The sequence below is a fragment of the Lygodium microphyllum genome, chromosome 1, assembly GCF_053477565.2.
Source record: "Lygodium microphyllum isolate KBCC chromosome 1, Lygodium_microphyllum_v1.1.10, whole genome shotgun sequence".
Lineage (NCBI taxonomy): Eukaryota > Viridiplantae > Streptophyta > Polypodiopsida > Schizaeales > Lygodiaceae > Lygodium > Lygodium microphyllum.
The window spans coordinates 164,724,069-164,747,170 of NC_141135.1; positions in this window are offsets into that span (position 1 = coordinate 164,724,069).

A 23,102-nucleotide genomic window follows, 5' to 3' on the forward strand; every position below is an offset into this window, starting at 1 on the left:
AAATTAAAGATCCACAAAAGAAACTATGCCACACATAATCTAGAATTACTTGATATAATTCATGCATTTAAACTATGGAGACATTACCTGCTTGGTAATAGGTTTTCTCTAGTCACTGTGATCATAAAAGCCTAAAGTGAATTTTTACTCAGTTAGATCTCAATATGAGACAACGCCAATGGATTAAGACATTGCAAGAATTTGACTTTGAAATCAAATATAGACCAGGCAAGGAGAATGTGACTACAGATGCCCTAGGCCGTAAATCATTCCTTAATGCTCTAGTCCTAAAAGAACTCTCTAGGACTGGAACTTTTGCCACAATGATTTCAGTGGCCCAATAACCCTCTCAGAGAAATGGCTAAAGAAGAGGCAATGAAGGATCCAAGCTATTAGAACTTATTAAGAAAAATTTTTGACAGGGATTCAAATCCAAAACGCAAGACTAAGTATCAAAATTTTTCTATAAACGATGAACTTGCCTATTACAAGACAAGACTCTGTGTGTATTCCTGCAAGTCAAGAACTCAAAAGGAAAATACTCTGAGAAGCTCACAATTCTCCATTTTCGTGTCATCCTGGTTATGCTAAGACTCTTAATACAGTCAGAAGAAGCTTCTACTGGGAAAGACTCAAGGGTGATGTACTCAAATATGCCACCAAATGCCTCAACTATCAACGGATTAAGGCTAAGCATGCCAAGTTTCCAAGAAAACTCTAGCCACTTGACATCCCTCAAATGAAATGGGAGTATATCGGCATGGACTTCATAGTTGGATTACCCCCAATACAAGGAGGATATAACTCCATAATGGTAGTCATTGATATGCTAACAAAAATTAACCACCTTATTTCTATAAAAACCAATTACAAGGCTTCCAATATCGCCAAGGTTTTCATTAAAAAAATTTAGACTACATGAACTACCCCAAAGAATCATTTAATGATTGCAATTCTCTTTCACCTCAAACTTTTGGAAGAGTTTGTTCGAAGCTTTAGGAACCCAGCTCTGCTTCAGTACTGCTTACCATCCCCAAACCAATGGTCAACTAGGTTATTGAAGACATATTGAGAGCTTATTGTAATCGAAAACCCAAATGGTGGATCCAATACCTACCCTTAGTCGAATTCTCCTACAATGCATCATACCATCAAAGTATTCAAATGACTCCTTTCAAGCACTATATAGGCAAGATCATCTTACACCATTAAATTTTTCCAATCATACCCTCTAGGTAGAAGCATCTAGGCAAATGCTAGAAGAAATAGATTAGCAACAAGTGAAAGCTATAAGGTAAGATATTCAAGCCTCCAAGGATCGACAAAAGGCATATGCCGATCAATGAAGGCAAGAACGCATCTTCAAATAAGGTGACATGTTTTTCCTACGAGTTTTCCCAAAGAAAAGTTTCTTATCTTTGGGGAAATTCAAGAAGCTAAGTTATCATGAACTAAAATGGGCCCGACACTGGCTCTATGCACTAGCCAGGCCTCTCTATACTCAAAGAATACACCCTCTCGACCTCGTGACCAGGAGTGTCTAAGGGACACACTATCCTAACTTCTATCGTAAATTTTGCATTTGTTTTGGATTGCAGTCCAACATTTCAGCCTTCTCCACACTCCTGAGAGGGAGTCCCTACACATATATCAGTGTAAAAGACCTTCTCCACACTCCTGAGAGGGAGTCCCGATATATGTGTAGGGACTCCTGAGAGGGAGTCCCTACACATATATCGGTGTAAAAGGCCTCGTAAGCACAGACAGAAGGAGGAACCCCTCGACTGAATCCCGTAGCCCTACTACAACTCTCCTACACCTCAGGGATTGGCCCCTCGATGCGCCACTAACACAAATAGCACGTATGTCACAAACTCCACTATTATTTCCAAAAGTTCTAGGACATATAGATATTTTCCTCACTAAATAGTCCCTAAGGAAACCAATCGTCTAAACCTACATCTTAGGTATCTCACATACTCCATGTAGGTCATATATATAAGAAAACAATTGCAATGTATCTAGTAATGATACCATGTGATATGTGCAATGCAACTGTGTATGAACCCTAGTGCTCAATCATTTTACCATTTAGAAATTAGAATTTTGAGATGCAAAGACATATCTTTCAATAATTTCAGTCTACATGTAATATTGTATTGCTAAGGGTCAACATCGAGGATTCTCATGCTACTAGACCCTATTTAAACTTAAATTATAAACATCCTATATGGTATGCATAAGAAAATGGATCAGAATTTTGAATGTTATCAGAAACTAATCACCCTCAAAACCCCTCCTTCTCCCTACCGTTAAAGGTTATACATGGGTTGGTAGGTATAGAATACATTTTTTTATGTATTTTTCTTGTAAAAGTAGTAAAAATGAACTTTAACATAGGGACAAGGCTGAACTAAGGGTTATCCCTCATACTCAAACCATGTCATACATCCACGAATATAAAGCATAATTTTTCTTAATTTTCTAATGCAAAAACCTAATTTTTTTTTATTTTTTTACTATTTTTTCTCTTTTATTTAGATAAAATTTTAATCATTTAGAATTGATTTTATATTCATTTCTAATCCACATGGATCCCAAAATCACAAGAAAACCCCCAAATTTTATCATTTTTATGAAAATCGCATAATTGTGAGTTTTGTGTGTTTTGGTATAAATCATTATATGACTAATTTTTTTTTTCTTTAATATTTCTAATAAATTTCAATATTATGAACCAAAGGCAACCATTTACAAATAATTTCATCAAACATCTATCATTAAACAAAGAAATCTAATACTTACACATAGAATCACGCTTTTAGATATGCGTATTTCATGGTTGGGAGGCCGTTGACACTCTCTCATAGCCTGATCTACAATCTTCTTCACTCCAGCACCATCATTCCATCAACATCTTTCATCAAACTCCACCCCCTTCTCTCATAGAATCATGCATGTGAACATGCAACAAGAGGAGAGGGGAGAGAAGAGAGAGAAAGACTAAAAATCAGAATTTTGATTCCCTTCATGAAAGTCAACATGCTCACAACCAAAACAAAGCCCTCATAGAGTAGATCAAGGATGTGCATACATCTCTTAATGATGCCCAACATTGGAGATGCGCAATTCTCCACAAAAATGGGGCACAAAAAATTGTGTGCCCCCTCCCTACTCACGATTCCAATTTTGCATGATTTGTTTAATTTCATTTGATGTCATTTGATTTATTAAAAAACTAGTTCACACTTTGAGTGTTCACATTGTCTAGCAAGTAGTTTTTTGCATTTTGTAGAGACAAGTGAACTCGGATTCGATATCCATTTAGCCAGATGGCTTCGTGGTGACATCAAAATCTATAAACTTGGGACTTGTGATGCATTTTCTGGCTCCCATATTGTTAACCCTCAGACGAACAAGGGCAAAATCTGGAAAATCTAAAGCAAAAGACAAGGTCAAGGAAAAAGTGAAACGGAAGACGAATGCGCACCAAGAAAAATATGGAAATACAAGAAGTGCAAAAAAGTCCTAAATCAAGGAGAAAGGGCACAAGAAAAAGCGCAAGTCAATACTTTTGTAAAAGAGAGCAAGATGCATTTAAGAGCGCTAGGCTCTCACCCATGCAATTTGTAAAGGTAGATGGACGGTAGGAAGGAAGCTAGGAAGATAGGAGGACAATGGGAAAAAGGGCCTACGCCATGGCTGCCCATGTAAAAAAGAGGATAAGGGGGTGACCGCCCAAAAGGGATTTAGGGCTTTGTATATAAAGTTGAGAAGTGAATGAGAAGCTCATTCTTGTGTGTGGCCAAAAGTAGCTCTCTTCTTCTTCTTCTTCTTCTTTCTCTTGCTCGCTTGAGCTTGTGCTTGAGAGAGGGAGTGTGAGAGTGTAAGGAGTGAGTGTGTGAGGGTGAGGAACCATGGTGGAGAAGCTCTCCATCTTCTCCTCTCTTCTTCTCTTCTCTTCTCTTCTCTTGCTCGCGAAAATGGACCTTGGAGCATGGAGCTTGAGAATTGAGCTCACTTGAAGCTTGCATTTGGATCGTGGAGCTATCGAAGTGCTTGGGAGAGGAGAGGCAACTCGATCGGGCATGGAGGTAAGCTCACTATATTCGTAGAGATGGATAGCCCGTTGGCTATGTGAGAGGTAGCCATTAGTGCTCGGCTTAAAACGCTTGAACAATAAGCGGTCCGTAGGTCTTGGCAGTTGTGCCTCTACACATATCATGTAGCTACTTTATAACATAAAACCTTGCAAGGATTAAATGGGGGGTCAAACGGACTCCGATCAACAAACTAAGACTTGTGTTGGGTTCCTGGCATCGAACTCCATCCAAAAAAACTCTAGCTCATCGATCCACAACCGTTTCATGTTGCATCAAAATTTGGTCTTTTACGGCCTCCCGGTCTCTTTTTCACTTCAAAAAGAGTCTTTAAATTCCACTCTCATAAGTCCTAGATATTGTGAGTCATATAAGGTGCTAAAGTGTCTAGGACCAAATGCCTATAAGCTACAACTCCCTAGCAACTTGAAAATACATAAGTATTTCATATCAGTCTATTGAAAGCTTATGTTCCTAACCAGACCGTGTACTTGATGACCAACAAATCGTAATGTCGAGTCAAGGTGTCCTCAAACTTCAACCAAAAAAAATACTTGACATGTGGGAGAAGACTCTAAGAAGCAAAATCCTTAGAGAATATCTCATCTAGTGAAAAGGCTACCCTGAAGAGGATGCCACTTGGATTGACCATGACTCACTATGTAACAAATATCCTTAGTCTCATTCAAGATGAGGACATCTTGATTCCTCTAAGGGGGAGAGGATGTGATATCCTGACTTTAATTTAAAATCTTACCGACTTCTTGCAAAAATGGACTTAAAGAACTCTAAAATATTAAATAGAGAATATCTCAAGAAAAATGACCCGAGGATTGTAACCCTGCATTTTTTCGAATTAACAAGGACTATAGCCATTCGACACAGAAGTTACCACGTGAACAAGAGTTGTGAGCCATAAGTTGACACGTTTAAAACTTGGCAAGTAAGATAAGTTACAAAATCTTTAAGCTTTAAATCTTAATGATTTTATTTAAAAAATAAGAAGATTGAGAGGGAGATGACGGCAAATAGGCCATCGTCTCTTCCCCCCCCCCCCCCCTTTTTTAATGGAAAAAATGGTACACTATTTTCCCCACATGTGGCATCTCTGATTTTGAACCAAAAAGCCTGAATTCAGCTCTAGTAATTCAGCAATTAACTTCAGCAATATCCCCCTCTTCTTAGTTTGACGAGAGACTTGGATTGAAGCAAGATCATTCGAGAGCCATGCAAATCAATCATGCCATCTCTGATAGCCTCTTTGAACCTCAATGATCAAATCACCAGCATCAAATTCCATCTTGAAAGCTTCAGATTGTTGATTTTTCCAAGGGCTCTTCTTCTTGGCCACAACCCTTCTTCTTCAATTTACCTATAAATACAAGGCATAGGGAGCCATTGAGGGAGTCCAAGCAATAGGGGAAAGGTACTTCTTAGGAATATAGAGCAAGAGGGAATGGGAAAAGAGAAACGCAAGCACGAGAATTTCTCATCAGGAAGACAAGGAGGATATGACGTGAGCTCTTGAATTAGAATCCTCCATCCCTTCTATTCTATTTCTTTCTGTGGAATCAAGACTCTTCTTGATTTTTCTAAATTTTGGTGATCATCTCTCCCCCCCCCCCCCCCCCTCTATCAATCTAAATTCCATCAATATAATTATCCCCAAGCTTCTCCACCAAAATATCCTTTTGCAATCTCACGATTAAAGACCATGGCCCTAAAGAAAAAAGCTATGAAGGTCACGGAAGCAAGAGTTGCCAATAACGCTATGGACACGATTACTACAAATGGAATGGCCAATACGGGAATTACAAACAAAGCTATGAATACCATCAACCAAGCACCCATCATGGATCCTCATGTACTTTTTTTTTTAATAAAAACAGCTAGCATGCCTTCATTCCATGAACAGGCAACAAAAGCTGCATCCGTTAAATAAGGATTTTTTTTAATTCTTCCATATAATCTTTTCAAAATAATTATTAACCACAAATTCCAAAGGGTAACTTGGGTCTATACAAGATTAACCTAAGAAAGTACAAGGAAGGTACTCTATCCCTAAAATATTTAATATTTTTAATTTGTGTTGATTGAAAGAAATCTCTAATGGGTAATCACAGATGCTAATCCTTGGTATATAAGAGACCTCGAGATGAAATTTCCAAAGGATGTTGTTTGTAATTAAACTAACCAGAATTTTCTTTTATTGCTGGCAAGGACCTATGAAACTCCAAGGAGATATTTTCAAGTATGAAATTCTTGTTTAGATTCAATCCAAACTAGTCCCCAAGGAAGGGGGAATCCAATAAGACTATTGGAAGGTATTGCCACTTATGCTAATCTTGCCACTTATGCTAAATTGTCTCAATGTTATTAATTTTTGGAAAGAAAATATTTATCTTGGAAATAAACTTATTAAAAGTTTATGTATAATGCATTCAAAAGAAGATGTTGTGGTTGCAAGCTAGGTACTGATCTTTTCTAAGAATCATCAGGCTAAAAAGATGGATAACTAAGTACAGATCGCCGACTAAGGTAGTATTCCGGTGAGCAAGAACGCCGACTGAGGCAATGTTCTTAATGGCGCTAGACCTCCCCAAGGTTAGCGTGAATAAAACCTACTCCCAAGGGGTTTTTCTCTTTTGTTTCACATTAGTGAGAATAGACCAATCATGACGTGAAAGGTCTCATCGCAGGGAACTCTAGTTGGCATGAGGAGGTGAGGATACCAAGGGGCTCTAGTCATAAACTCCTTAGGCTCTTACAAACTACCAACTACCCTTTGATTTCTAGACTGTGTCCTGAAAGTTCCAATACTAGTTGGGAAACAGAACTTGGAGAGAATAATACTTTGAACATAAAACATTGTAGAAGTCATTTTTTTAAAAGGAACTAATAAGAAGGAATTGATTTACTCTATTTTTATGTCATGAATTCAAGGCATGTAACGAATTTGTATCAGGAGATAATTCAAAGAAGTTACTTTTATATGTTGAACCAAAATTGGTGGGTAATTAGGTAACAGAACTACTCTCTCAAGGGAAACGGTGGTGTCTCGCTATGTGCACACCGTGTGAAAAACTCTAAAGTGAGATTTTATTATGGATCTAGAGAGCCAATCCCATTTTAGACATTAGTGTTAGTGTCCATGGTTCAAAAATATTAGGTTTTTGGACAAGTTCATCAATTTTTTATATTTTAGATATTATCTCTTGTAAAAATCCAAGAACTGTAAATAAATTCTAGAATAGGATGACATGTAAAAGAAAGTAGATAGTTTCAGCCATTTTGAGAGAATTTTATGTAAAAAGAAGGATTGACGAAATCGTGCAATGCGCAATCGCTATTTTCAGGTAGTGAACATCACTCTAAAGTGGGAGATGAACGAGTGATCTGGCAGAATTTTGGGTAGGTGTCCTAGTATTTTACCCCCTTTTGGAGCAAATGGAAGGATTGGATTGGCAATCTGAGCAGCATAGAGTAAGGTATTATTTTATGTACATTTTTGTCTACAAGAGATTTATCTTCTCATAATGTAGAAATAAATTGACAGGCTTCACCTCTATGAGTATTCTTCTACATCTTCTATTTCTTGGAACTCCTTCTCTTCCGTCTACTCCTCTTCTTGAATCTCCCTTCACCCTTCTATCTCTTACCCCTTGGTAGAATTTTGACCCCAAATGCTCCGATAGTGATGAACCCGACGTGAAAGTCGAAAAAAAAAGTGTGTAAAGATGGGGGATTTTTCTAGATCAAGTGGTGGTGATGCTTTACAACAAATGACTGCTTTGTTGCAACAACAGTAGCAGTTGTTGTTACGATAGCATATGCAAACTTGACAGGAAGCAGAAAGAATTGATTCCTTAGCTATGAATGCATTGCAGGCAATGGGGCAAGAATTGTAGTTTAAAGGCCAAAATGTTTCGGCCTTCATGCGGTTGTATGAAGAAAAGATGTTGTTTCATGGGATATCGCAATATGCATGGAGTTGATATTTCTCTTGTTTAGAATATGCCTCTTCTGAAACGGAACTGAAGTCAGATTGGGCCAATGTAACTGAGGCAATGCATATGTTGGTAAAGAGAGAGCATATGAAATTAAGATGGGGTATAGGCACCAAACCTGCCAGTGCTCAAAAGGGGGGTGAAATTGCAGCCAAGGTGCCTATAGCTATGGCGGAATAACCAGCTATACCTATTGGTCCGGCTCTTAACAGTGACATTGTGGATGGATTAATCAAAGGCATGCATGATTTGAGGCTGAATTTGACAGAAATCTATGCAAAGGTTGAAAATTTGGATGTCAAGGTAGAAGAGGGCCAAGCAACAGTCCAAAACGCCGTATAGAGAAGGATACAAGAGGAGATGCATTTGGTGTGACAGTTTACAGCATGAAAAGTGAGATTGTACAGCCTACCATGAAGCGAAAGCAAAAAGGTTATTCTTTTGAAAAGATGGCAAAATACATGCAACAAAACTAGTCTTCCAATAGAGCCAAATATTGGAAATGGTAGCATGTAGAAGAGGTTGGAAGATATGGCTGCAAGGACAGCATTTGTTGCTATAGATGCAGCCACATATGGGTTGAGAATTGAAAGGATGGATGAAGCTCGTAAAGGAGACATGGATGAAGCAAAATCTCACGTTTGGATATGCAAGCGTTAGATTGCATGGAAAAGGGAAAAGCAGCAAAGTTTGAATTGGCTGATACAAGTCAAAGTATACAAGGGAGAACAGGATGGAGTGCACTAGTGGATTCATTTTCATCCTACGCTTATTTGGCTAAGGTTCAAAATCAAGAAGGCCTTGTGGAGGAAAAGAGAAGAAGAGATGAGGACACTGCTGCTCCTTCCTCTTCAAGCCCATCTAAATGCATAACATGAAGTAAAATGGAGCAACAAAAAGAGTCTGAAAAAGTCATACCTGATCATGTTATGGAGGATGCATCTCAAGAGAAGAAACAAGAAGGGAAGAAAAGGGGCAAGCATCCCAATTACAAGTTACAATCGGATCTTGAGACTGCCACAAACCTTTAAAAAGTCTTGGAATATCGCATACTTGGTAGTAGAATGGAATTCACACTTGGCAAAGTTCTTGGAATCGCAAAACATGAATTTCATGATGCAATCATTGATATGCTGAAACAAAAAAGACAGCTTGATGGTGAAGCATTGATGCAGTTTGACAAAGACATAGAGAAATATCTTCAAAGGGAATATGATGATGCATATAATGCTATTTTGGAATAGGCTGATGATGAAAATGGGTTAAACAAGCTTGTGACTGAAAATGGTATTATGGGTGGGTAACACTAAATATATAGGGAAGGCTATGTATAATAGGGATGTCCATCAACAAGCACATGAAGAAGAAGATGCTCATTTTATTCCAAGCAGTCATTATCCAAGAATGCATTGGGCTCGTTCTACAATAGAGATAATTGTTGAAGTGGGAGAAAGAGAGACGCCTTGCATAGCTCTCTTGGATATCATGGTTCCAAAATCAATGTTATGGCATGCAACTTGTATGAGGATGGAGATTGGCCGATTGATGTAGATTCGGGATGGTGCATGCGAGCAACAAACAATTCATGAGGGGATCTTTATGTGGCTTGTCTAAATGTACCCGTGACTATTGGAGATGTTAGGGATAAATATCATTTTTTGTGCAGGATTCATGTAGTTATTCAGTGATTTTGGAACAATCCTATGGAATCAAGGCTAGAAACAAAAGCCTTGAATGACAGTTCTTCATATACTCAAGTTCGGAGTAAAGACAATACAAGGGCAGTACAGTTTCTCACTATTTGTGTGAATCATCCCCACAATCGGGATAGGCTACGAGATAATCCTATGCCACCTAATGCACGAGAGTTTAAGGGTTTTTAGACAACACTACTATAAGTGGAGGCTATGGAAGTGCCTCTAGGAAGATAATTATGCCTCCAAGAAAGGGGGAAACTGTGTTTGTGTCTGGATTACAGGAATGGATAGCATGTAGTCTTGGCAATTTTAAGAATATTTCAGTCATGTGCAAGATTGAAAAGAAATATGTAGGATGGGTTGAAAAAGAGCTGAACACATATGGTTTGATGGCTACAAATGAAGGTATTTTAGGGCTGTTTTCAGGGCTAGTTGATGCTAATACAGTGGTTGAAATTTCTACAACAATTAATGCTAAAAACGTGACAAAAAAAGAGGTTATTTATGTTGAGACTTTAGAGATGTATGACATCATTCAAGAGTTTGTTGAGCATGAATATTATGGGCTGCAATATGGGTTGCAAAATAGGGCTGAAGCAAGGGTGGATACAAAGTACAAAACAATTGCAAAGAAGATTAAGCATGTGGCTTTGCCTTTACCACATGAAAGTGATGGGTTGGCTAAAAAAGTGTCTCAATAGCCTAGTTTGCAGGATCCACATGGAATAGGACATAAATTTACAACTGAAACTTTACAAAAGCTGAAAATTGGTGATACAAGCTTTCTTTTACCTGCATAAAGAGCTTGTTTGTTATTGTAGATGTTGGCAAGGCATGGGAAAGCCTTTGCATTTCAGCCAGATGAAATTGGATGTGTTGATCCAACCATAGTTGCACCTATGGTGATCTTTACAATACCTCATGTGCCATGGAATTTAAAGCCTATTCCAATACCTCGGGTATATTTGCCTAAGCTATTGGAGCTTTTGAACGAGAAGATCAGGATGTGGGTTTCAGAGCTCTCTTTAGCTCCATATTCAAATTGGTGGTTCACTATTCCAAAGAAGAATGTTCGTTGAGGTTTATACAAGATTTACAACCAGTTAATAAGGTCACCATAAGGAATGTTGGATCAGGCCCGATAGTGGATGAATTTGTAGAAGCATTTGCAAGCAACACAATTTACTCTATGGGTGATTTATATTTAGGATATGATTCCAGCTTGCATTGGAAAGCCATGATATCACTACCATGAAGACACCACTTGGATTGGTTAGGATGTGTACGCTTCCACATGGAGCAACCAATTCAATGGCACATATGATGAATGCTATGCATAAAGTTTTGAGGGAGTATATTCCTCAGTTGACCTTACCCTTTCTTAATGATGTGCCAATCAAAGGATGTGATATCTATGAGAAGAATGAAGAGTTGAATGAGCATGGATGTAGAAGATTTGTGGATGATCATATTGTTGATTGTGACAGGATTTTGAGCCATCTTGAAGAAGTGCATTTGACTCTATCAAGAGAAAAGTTAGTTTTTGGAGTGGAGGAAGTATTAGTTGTTGGGAACATGTGTGGACCATATGGGAGAAAGCCCTCACTAGTAAAGATTGATGCCATAAGCAAGATGTGGGAGACATGTTTCAATGTATCCGAGGTGAGAAGATTTTTGGGTGCATGTGCCTTTTACTTGATATGGATTCCACATTTGCTCATGTGGCTGAAAGTTTAAATCAACTCTTAAGAAAAGGGAAAAAGTCTTGGCGGGGGAAACAACATACGAAGGTAATTCAGAAAGCTAAAGAGCTTATTGATTTCAGTCCCAACACTAAAGAGAGCAAATTATGAGAATGGGAAGCCTATTATTCTCACTATGGATACAAGCCCAATTGGCATTGGTTGGGTAGTGGGTCAGGATGATGTTGACGAGAATAGGTATGCCATTCGGTTTGGAGCAAAGGTTCTCAATGAACTGCAATTGTGGTATTCTCAAGTCAAAAGAGAGCTTTGGGGTGTAGTGACAACCCTTAAGTGTGATAGGGAGTATTTTATGGGAGCTCATGTAGTGGTAGAGATTGATTCTCTACCTCTATTGGGCATGATAGTGAATTGCTCAACTCCTGATATTGCCATGTTACAATGGATTGCATATATAAAGTCACTTAAACCTTATTTTTAGCATATTACAGGTAGAGAAAACCTCGTGGTTGACATGCTTTCACGAGCAAGGTTTGAAAAAAAGAGGAGCTGATGGAAGATGAAGAGGATGATGTGATAGGTGCTAAAAATGACTTTATGACAGCACAAATGAGTATGCAGCTGCTCTTACTGCAAGTATAACTATTGCAACAAGGATTTCAGCAGTAAGAAAAGAGCTTACAATCATGAAGAAGAGATGGGTGGTAGAGAGAAAGCATCATCAGTGTTATGCTTCAGTGAGATTACAATTTTCGGAAGAGTTGTATGAGGATGATTGGCTAAAAATAGGCCAATATCTCAGCCTCATGACAAAGAAGGTTGAGTTTTTCTGAAGCTGAATTCAAAAGGATTGAAAGAAAATCTTATGGGTTTTTCTTGAAAGATGGATATTTATGGAAGCATGCAACAATAGGTGATGCAGGAGTTTCATGAAAGCTTATGGGATGGACATAGAGGAGTTTGGGGCACATTTGCCAAGATCAAAGAGAAGTATTGGTGGAAAAACATGTATAAAGATGTGGATCATTATGTGAAATCATGCAGTGTTTGCCAGATGTATTCCATGGTAAAGCATAGAGATGGGTTGCAACCGACCTATTCATTGTCTATGCATTACAAATGGGTAGTAGATTTGGTTACCATCCCTATAGGTTTATGGAATATGAGATATCTTGTCCTTGCATGAGAAGACTTGACAAATCAAGTGGAAGGTCGAGATCTTAGTACAAAGACTACTTAAGTAGTTTGTAGGTTTTTATCGAAAGAAGTATTTTGCACGTATGGTTGTGTTGGTAAAGTGGTTGCAGATAGAGGAGAATTGGATGCAGTGAGGCTCATGACTTCTTTTCACGATTGGGTATCAAGGTGGCTTTAACTTCAGCCTATAATCCTAAAGCAAATGGAAAAAGTGAAAGAGGTCATCAACCTATCATTAAGGCATTAGCAAAGTCATGCAAGGGCAGGATGAAAAAGTGGCCAAGAATGTTACCCTTTGTTTTGTGGGCTGATAGGACCACTCATAGTGCAGTTACAGGGTATATGCCTGCTGAATTAATATATGGACAACATCAATCATGCCTATTGAGAAGACTATTTCTACTTGGAGTGTTCCACCATGAGAAGAGGGTTTGAATAGAGAAGAGTTGTTGACCCTACACATTAGAAAGAAGGCCTGAAGACATTGAGAAAGCCATGAAAAAATTGAAGACTGTAAGGATCAAGAACAAGAAGAGGTTTGATAAGCAACACAGACTGAGAGCGAAGTTTTGAGCTCAGGATGTGCCTAAAATTTGCCAAAAAATCTGGAATTCAAGGGAAAAATATTCAACATCGAAGGCGGTGGCTCCAACTAGGACGATTTTAAGCACCAAGTGAAAGACAACTCTTAAAGGCGCCCGAGCGACACTTGTTGATTTTTGATAATTTTTCAGACTACCGTGCGGGATGTCAGGAGTTGACAGTCAATGCGGGATGTCAAGCCGGATTCCCAGGATTTTTCAACACTCAAATCGGAGCTCGGACGGGGAAAGAGCCAAGAACCCGTCAAGATATGAAGAGGTGGACTTGTTTTTGGCCGAAGTGGGCATGACCTTTGGGGCCTTGGGTAGCATTTTATGAAACATCAAATCGTGTGCATGAAGAGATGAAGAAAAAACGTGGATGAAGGCGCCTGCAACATGCCAATTTTTGTGCCTCAAATCATGGAGATGGAGATGCCTGCCTGAATGCAACCCACCCAACTGACAATGGGGCTTGACTACTCCTTCCCTGCTGATCTTATCGATGTCCTTCGCCCGTCCAATGGTGGCCTGGATGGAGAATTCTGATTCTAGTTTTTCTCTCTCCTCCCTCTCTCTCCCCTAAGGGGCTGTTCTTGTGTGCAAGAGGAAAATGAAGAATGGTGAAGGAAAGCTTGTTCGGATGAGACCGGATTGCTTCCGGATTAATGTAGACATGAAGATTCTTGATCTTGAAGATGTTGTACGTTGAATGAGGGCTGGCACGCAGTCTCATAGCAAAACCGAGATCTCGAGACACAAAGCCTAAGCCGTAATTCAATTTTTATGAAGAAAAAATAAGTTTTTATGCTATTTGGCTAATGAAATATTGTTCCCATGGGCTGAATATGCATCATAATGTTGTTTCTATGAGTTTGATCAATTTATGCTCTAAAAATCAGAAAATCATAAGTGATATGGTTGAAATTAATGGTATAAAACCCGTAAAACACGTGTTTAAGGGGTAAAATGGGGGTTTTTTGCAAGATAAAGGGGAAATATGAGATATAACATCAACAAAACCTGAAATTTTGCTATTAAGAAACCTAAGGGCCATAGCCCATAATCAATCTTAATTTCTAATCATTTTTTATTGAAAAAAATAGAAGAAAAAATACCAAAAAATGGTAAAAAATGGGTTTTAAATGGGAGAAAATTAGGAAACAATAAAAGGGAAAATCCAAAAAATTACTTATATGTTTGTGCAATGAATAATGAAGGTAGAGCACGAGGTTGGTCTCAATTTACCCTCATTTCTATGTTTTTGTTCGTGTTTATCGCTTTCCCTATAAAGAAATACACATAAAACGACTCTTACACCTATCAACGAATGCAAAACATTAAACGGTAGGGTGAGGGGGGAGTTTGAGTATCAAAGTATAATCTTAAATCTGATTTATGTGTTGTATCATGCCTATAGGTCGTTGTTTTAAAATAAAGGAAAAGGCAGCATGAGCGTAAGGCTCGGTGTCTCTCCTCGTTTCTATACATAAACGTTATCATGGAAAGATTGGTTTCTCCTCATTTCTATACATAAATGTTAGCATGGAAAGATTGGTTTTGCACAATGCACAATGCTGATTTTCTTTTGTTTGTGCACTAAACCATTTACATTATGCACTATGCATAGTTCATGGTATCGAAGAAAAATCTCCTGAACTGCATAGCAATTGTTTTCTTAGGACTTTGACCCGCGGTTGAGAGTGTGAGCTTATCCCTTGCCGTAGGATAGAGGGTTGGTTTCCTAAGGGACTGTTAAGTGAGGACACATGGTATATCTCCTGGAAATACGAGAAATATAAAAGAGAGGAGTTTGTGTTCGTTTGTGTTATATGTTTAGCAGCGCATCAAAGGGCCAATCCCTACGATGTAGGAGAGCTACAGTGGGGCCGCGGTGTTTCTACAGTGAGGTTGCCTCCATATGTGTGTGATCGTGGCATTGCCAATATGTAAGGGTTCTCCCTTTGAGGAGTTTAAGGGAAACGTTGGACTATAAACTATAAACACATAGATTAAGCTTTAGGGCAGCTTGTCCTTTAGCATTAGATTGACGCTCCTGGTCCGCGAGGCCATGAGGGTGTTTGTGTGTCATGAGCATGAGGTCTGGCTAGTGCCATAGCCAGTGCTGGCCCATTTCAGATCCCATCAGTGGTGCATCTGTCGAGAGCTGCCTATAAGTGGTGGTTCTCGAATCTAGGGTTTCTAGGGACCAAAAGAAAGTTGGTTTATGTCCTCTGACAAGGACTGTCAAGCCGAAATACAAAAAGAAGAACGTGTTGAGAGGGCTGGACGGCGGTTAGAAATCGTAAGTCGTTATTCTCCTCAAAGGAGTAGCCCGATACGCATAAGAGACAGTGATTTTAATAACCCAACTGCTCCACATAGTCCGGTAGGTGCAGGAGGAAGCGCAAGTTCTTTCTCTCTTCCACCAAGTCTACCCACTTCAAGTGGGGGTGTGAATCCATCAATTCCAGCTCTTAGTGTTAATCCGATTGTCGCCATGGCATAGCCCATTGCAATTCCTACAAGGACACCGGATTTACCAGCTTTAGGAGTTCCCTTGCCCATTTTTAATGGGTTGGCTGAAGAGGATGCGGAATTTCACATTTGTGAATTCCAAATATTGATGTTCAATTATCACATCCAAGATGAGGGACATCTCATGATGTTCTTTAATATGACGTTAAAAGGAAGGGCTATGGTATGGTATCATAGCATAGAGTCTGGAACCATAACCACAATCAACCAATTCTATGCAGCTTTCCGAGGAGAATATGCCCCTAAAAGAGGTGACCAATATTGGTTGCATGTCTGGAATGTAACGCGCCAAGACCCCCATGAGAATGTGAAAGCATATGCCAAGAAGCTTAAGGAAGTGTTTCGTAAGTTACAAACTTACATTCCTATTCCGTCGGCTGCCCAATTGCAATACTTCTTGCATGGGTTGGATTTTAATATTCAAGTTGAGCAGTGTGGCCTTGGCAGATATAGACACCGCTATTACGCGGGCAGAAGGAGTAGAAGCACGATTACAAACCACCTACTCCTCTTGAATAAATCTTAATGCGGGTTTAGTACCTGGAGGCAATTTGCCATTGACGAATGGAAGTCAAGGGATGCCTATGAATAACCTTAATGGGAGAGGAAGCATGGTTCACAATGTACCTTTGCTGCCAGCTCCTCCTAGTGTGACTATGCCTATGGCAAGTCAATTGGCTCTACCAAATGTTGGAGGCCAAGTTTCGAACTCTAATGTTGTTCCTGTGAGTCAACAACCAATGCCCAATCAAATTGTTAGGCCAATGGAACGACGGATAGACGATCGAGGCTATGAGTCGAGTGCATCTAATGTCCTTGGCAAAGTTAAGGATATAATGAAGCATTATACCGATATGATTTCTGAACGGGTCAATGATGCTGAAACCTCTAACTTAAGAGCCGTGACAAGAGGGAAAAAGGCTAAAGAGGTTGATAAAGATAATGCAAAACCAGTTGAGGGAAACCCTAAACAAGGGGATAAGGGGACGCAAGTCTAGAATCCTGGCGTGGAAGGTGGACCTCTAAGGCCCGTTGACAAGAAAGTCGACCCTAAGAAGGATGAGGAAGTGCCAAGAAAGAAGGCAAGAGCTAAGAAAGAAGCACCAAAACCAGTCCAAAGACCAAAAGAGAGGATGGTTTGGCGAGAAAAGAGAGCTTTGGCTACCTATCATGATTTTGATTTAGCAAGTTCTCTTTGCGAAGTTAAACTAGATGTGAACCTCTTGCAGTTGATCAAATTATCTCCAGGAGTATGCAAGGAATTTAAGAAGATCCTGCGTATTGGGTATATTGTAGAACCTTTGGGCATAGCACGAGTAGGGGAAGATTGGTTTGACCATGCTAAAAAGAATTGCCCTAGGGTCCCAACTTATGTGGATGGAATATTGGTGGAACATGCTATTGTAGACACTGGGTCCTCCGTCAATATCATGAGTTCAGAGTTGATGGAGAAGCTGGGTCTAGGCATCCAAAAAGATAGCTCCACCCTTCTGAGAATGGCTGATGATAGTCTAAGACAATCGAAAGGTTGCGTTAATAAGGTCCATGTTACAATTGCGAGTGTAAAATGTTTCTTGGACTTTAGGGTGATAAGATTTGCATGACATCCTAGCTATCGAGTCTGGCTAGGTAGGCCTTGGATCTTACAAACAGACTGTCAAGTCGATATACCCGCCGGTCGAGTGGTTCTAGGTAGAGGTGCTAATCGAGTAATAGTCGATGCTTACCCTGAGTCTCCTCAAAGTGAGAGAGCTCCTTTATCTTCTACTGAATTAGAGACAGCAGATGATCCATCTGGTAGTGAGACATCATCCAGTGACGAGTCTAAAGAGGGATCCACTACAGAGGATATTTATCAAATAACTCTAAATGAGCCAATAGAGCCTCAAGATAGGATAAGAGACGCGGATGTGATTGAGTTGGACCTTGGCACGCCGAATGATTCTCGGCCAATTAAATTAGGTTCCATGCTCAGTTCAGCAGAAAGGGAGGACTATGTGTCCTTGATTCAAGAATTTCGCGATATCTTTGCTTGGAGTTATGATGAGCTGAGAAGCATTCCTCCCAGCCTGGTTGTTCATACTATTCCTGTAAAAGAAGGCAATCGTCCTGTGCATCAGAAAGTATGGCGTATGCCTTTTGAATTGAGGGACGGGTTGTTTGAGGAGTTACAAAAGTTACGGAAAGCCGGTTTGATCTTCCCTGTACAACACACGGAATGGTGTTCACCAATTGTTATCAGGAAGAAGAAAAACAACCAGATCCGGTTATGTGTAGATTTTAGAGAGCTGAATAAGCAGACGGTTAAGGATTACTACCTGTTGCCATTTATTGACCAGATTTTGGATCAATTAGCGGGTAGGGAAATATATTCGTTTATGGACTACTTTGCGGGTTACAACCAGATGGCAATTGCAGAAGAGGACAAGTTGAAAACAACTTTTATTATTGTCTTTGGTACTTTTACATACCATGTGATGGCCTTTGGTTTGTGCAATGCACCTGGATCATGGCAACGAACAGCAAACAAGACCTTTGGTGGCATCTCCGCAGATGAGTTGAAAGTATTTATTGATGACCTGGGGGCAGCCACTGTAAGGGAAAGGATGTTGATTATCTTAAGAAAGTTCTTTGAGCGTTGCGGACAATTTTGTATCACTCTTAACCCACGGAAGTGTGTCTTTGGAGTGCCTTATGGGCTACTGCTAGGCCATGTGGTCAGCTCAGTAGGAATCGCAACTGACCCTAAAAAGATCAAGGTTATAGACGCTATGAGTCCACCACGCACTCCGAAAGAGGTTCATAGTTTTCTGTATCATCGATAGGGTACTATCGGAGGTTTATAAATGCCTTGGCAGAAAGGATGTTGCTATTAACGAACTTATTATCCTTTAGCTATCTATTTGCATGGAGCGACCCTTGTAAGGTAGCTTTCGAGGATGTGAAACAAGAGCTAGTAAAAGTACCCGTTTTAAAAGCACCCAAAAGAGGCGATATGTTTTATATTTTTTCAGCAGCCACCATGCATAGTATCATCTGTTGTTTAGCCCAAATTTGGGAGGAAAAGTGGTATCATCCGATAGCTTTTGCTAGTCGCAAATTGGGCATTTCAAAAATTAACTACACCTACATGGAGAAGTTGTGTCTTGCGATGGTCTTTGGGACTAAGAAATTCAGGCATTACATCCTCTATGAGAAGGTAGTTTTCTATACGAAGGCAGAAGGGCTTAGATTGCTTATGAAAAAGCTACAGTCGCCTAATCGTTTGGCAAAGTGATTAATCACTTTGCAGGAGTTTGATTATGAGATTAAGAGTAAGCCACCGAGGTTGCAGGGTATTGTGGAATGCCTTGTGGATTTCGGGGAGCCGAAAGAGATTTTGGCTGAAGGAAGTGATATTGAGGAAATGTTTAAAATTGATATAGCTTCCATCCCATCTTGGTCTGCTGCTATTACGCATTATCTATCAACAGGAGAGACGGGAACTGGTCTATCAAAGTCAAAAAGAGGAAAATCAAACAATAGGCTTTGAAGTTTTCCTTGATCGCAGGGACACTATATCGGCAGGGAGTTGATGATATCTATCACCGATGTGTGATGCCTAACGAGGTTCCTTTCATCTTGGAAGAGTGCCATGACTCTGCATGTGGAGGGCACTTCGCGGGACAGTTGACGATGCAGAAAGCTTTAAGAGCTGGATATTGGTGGCCGTCCATCTTCCAAGATTCCTTTGAGTATGTTAAGTGATGTGATACCTGTCAGAGACATGACAGCAGAGAGAACAGGAAACACCCACTTATGCCTATCATGGCTATCCTTCCATTTGAGAAGTGGGGCATTGATTTTGTGGGTCCCATCACCCCGTCGTCTACTACCCAAAAGAGGGACATTGTAGTAGCCACTGATTATTTTACAAAATGGTCAGAAGCGCGGGTGACGAGGTAGGACAATGCAAAAGAGACTGCAAGTTTCCTTTTAGAGCAAGTTATCTGCCGTTTCGGTCCACCGAAGGAACTAGTGTCGGACCGTGGAACCCATTTTTTAAATAAAGTGATCAAAAGCTTGACTAAAGCTTGGAAAATCAAGCACAATAAAATGACCCCCTATAATCTGCAAGAAACGGGCAAGTTGAAAGTACTAATAAGCAACTTGTGGTGGGGATCTTTTCTAAAATAGTCTCTAAGAAGAAACGAGACTGGGACAGGAAGTTGTATGTGGCAGTATGGGCGTACAATACAACGTTCAAGCGAGCTACCGGCCATACTCCATTCAAATTGGTTTATGGGGAAGAGTGTGTATTACCCCTTGAGATTGAATTTCCAACCATACGGTTTGCAATTAATCATTCTTTGGGAGATGAGGATTCCTTTTTTGAACGTTTCACGACCATAGCCCACCTGGATGAACTGAAATTGCAGAGCTTATTACACCAGGAAGTAGCCAAACGTCGGACGGCGAAGCAATTGCATAACCTTAGAGCGAAGAAGTATACCTTTAAAAAAGGGCAATTAGTCCTATATTACGATGCGCGTAGGGAGCTATTTCCAGGGAAACTGGAACCTAAATGGGATGGCCCCTACAAGATTGTTAGGCTAGGGAAAAATAGGTCTACGGCTTTATTAGCCTTGGGCCATGCTCCAATTACATAAATAGTAGTGCCTATTCTTATCCAAAATATCAAGCATTTTGTATAGGGTCATCATCATGATAAGGAAAGGGTGGCCAATCTAAAAGGTTTTGTGCTGGTCGATTGGAGCTATCAAAACATGGATCTAGGACATGGCAATGTGGAAGCTATGGAGGTTGAAAGATGAAGACCGAACTAATGAAGACATAGACACTGACAAGATCAACTATCACACAAGTGAAGACCGAACTCATGAAGACATAGACACTGACAAAATCAACTATCACACAAGTGAATTAGGTTCCAAGATTGAGACTTGGATCATAAACACAATCTTGTGTGTGGACAATGACACAGACACTTTACTGGAAAGAAAAGAGTACTATCATTGCCTTAGAAAAAGAGTGCAAGTACAATGCTTTATAGGAAACTGAATGGTAGCACTTCTCCTACTGTGCATATGAGATTCTAGTCCTGAGCCCTCACAGCTCCTTACAAAGAGACTGAAGTAGGTGTGATTGCAAATATCTCAACACCCCTCCTCAATCACAACCAAAAGTACAAAGTGTGTAGAGGCTTTAGTGAAAGTAACACTTGCAAAGTGTGGGTACACCATAGACATGGCAAAACACCAGAGGCTGTCGCAAAAAAGGCTAACTGTGGGTACCACAAACATTATAGACATCCAGAGGCTGTAGTACAAGGCTACATGAGGAGTTTACAAGTTTATGTCTGAAGCATTAGGGCTAGGCAATACAAGGCTAAATGAGTCTATCTGAATAGAATGACTGATGAGGTTTATCCTTCTCCTGGTGGTTCTTCTTCTTCTTCTTCTTCTTCTTATTCTTCTTCTTTTGCTCCATTTTCTTCTTCTTCTTTAACAGCAACTAGATAGGCCTTTTGGGACCTCTTTCTGGCGTGGCAAAACTTCTTGGTGTGTCCGGTCCTTTTGCAAAAGTCACAAAAGAACTTATCCTTCTTGCCTTTGTACATGTTGCCAACATATAATGCTTGTTCATCTCTAGATGTGCTTGGTTCTTCCTTAGTTTTTAGCTTCTTTTCCTCCTCTAACAATGATGCCTAGATATCTATAAGCTCAGGGTTTGGCATATTGATTAGAGTTGTTGATATATTATTATATTCAGGAGGCAAAATTTTAAGTAGAATACTAATGCAAGCATCTTCTTCCATTTTAATTTTGATTCCTGCAAGTTGGGTTAGAAGTCCTTCCATGTAATTTAGATGTGTGGCAAGTGATGTGTTGGACTTCATTTCAAGCCTGAAAAATTCAATCAAGAGACCATACTTTAATGACTTAGACTATGCGCCAAACAAGGTGTCAAGTCTCTTCCATGTATCCTATGAAGTATCACAGTTATCCACATGGTGGATATAGCTATTGTCTAGCTTCAGTTTGATAATGGCTTGAGCCTTATCATCATTATTTTGCCAAGTGACTGCAAGGTCCACATCATGAGGCTTCTTTTCTTTTCCAGTGGCAATGGCCCAGAGGCCCTTCTTCATTAGGACAAGTTTGATGCGGGTCTGCCATGTGTGAAACCTGACTCCTTTGAAGCGAGCAGTTGGAGAGTCTTTTCCCATGTTAGATGGCTGGAGCAACAACAAATCAGCACCAAAAAATTTTCGATTTCAGTAGCAGAAGAGTTGAGCACAAGTGCCAAAAAGCACTAGGTGAGTGTTAATGGACACTATGTCTGCAGCTTCTTCCTTGAATCTTCAAACCTTCAAAATCCTTCAAGATCTTTCAAATCTAAGTCTTCATAATTTCCATTGAGAATCAGTCTTGAAACTCTGAAACTTTTCAACAATAGAGTTGAAATCTAATGTGTCAAAAGACAAACAATGGTAGTGTGAAAACACACTATGTAGGTACTGTGCTTGAACTTGATGTTGAGCTTAAATGTCTTGTTGCTTGCTCCAAATCTTTCAAGTCTGCAAGATCTCCCTTCCTTACTGATTTGTTGGTCTGGTTAGGTAGTAGACTTGAGTGGCAGGAGCTCTAGTGAGCTTGAGAAAGTGTAAAGGATGAGATTTGGAGCTTTGGCTATGGAGTCTGAATTAGGTTTCTGACCCATGCCTTGGTTTTTATAGAGTGTGCATTGTTTACTCAACCATTTTAAGAAATGTTAATATGAGATTGAAGCTTGATTAATGGGCTTCAAAAACCCTATGGAGTTGGGCAAGATCACGCTATGCATAAGGAGAGAAAACGGCCCGATCAGAACTGTGCCTATTTTTTACAACGATCTCGTTTTTGCACAATGCCAGGCTGAACTAACACCAATCTTGGGACGTGATGTGCCACGAAGATGTGCCTTCAACAAATGAACAAAATCCTAAAAGAGAGCTCCTAATGATATGGCCTGTAAAGAGAGATATGGAAGCTCCAAGTAGGCAAGCTCCTACAGCCTATGGCTGCCATGAAGGTCAAAGTGAGATGGAAGTGGAATTGGAGCTAGAGATGAGGTCATGAACTCAAGCTAAGCTAGGAAAAGATAAAGAGTAGCTAGAAGAGAAAAGAGGAAACTAGGCCATGCCCAACTGGGCTTTGATACCATGTCAAAACATGGATCTAGGACATGGCAAGGCGGAAGCTATGGAGGTTGAAAGATGAAGACCAAACTCATGAAG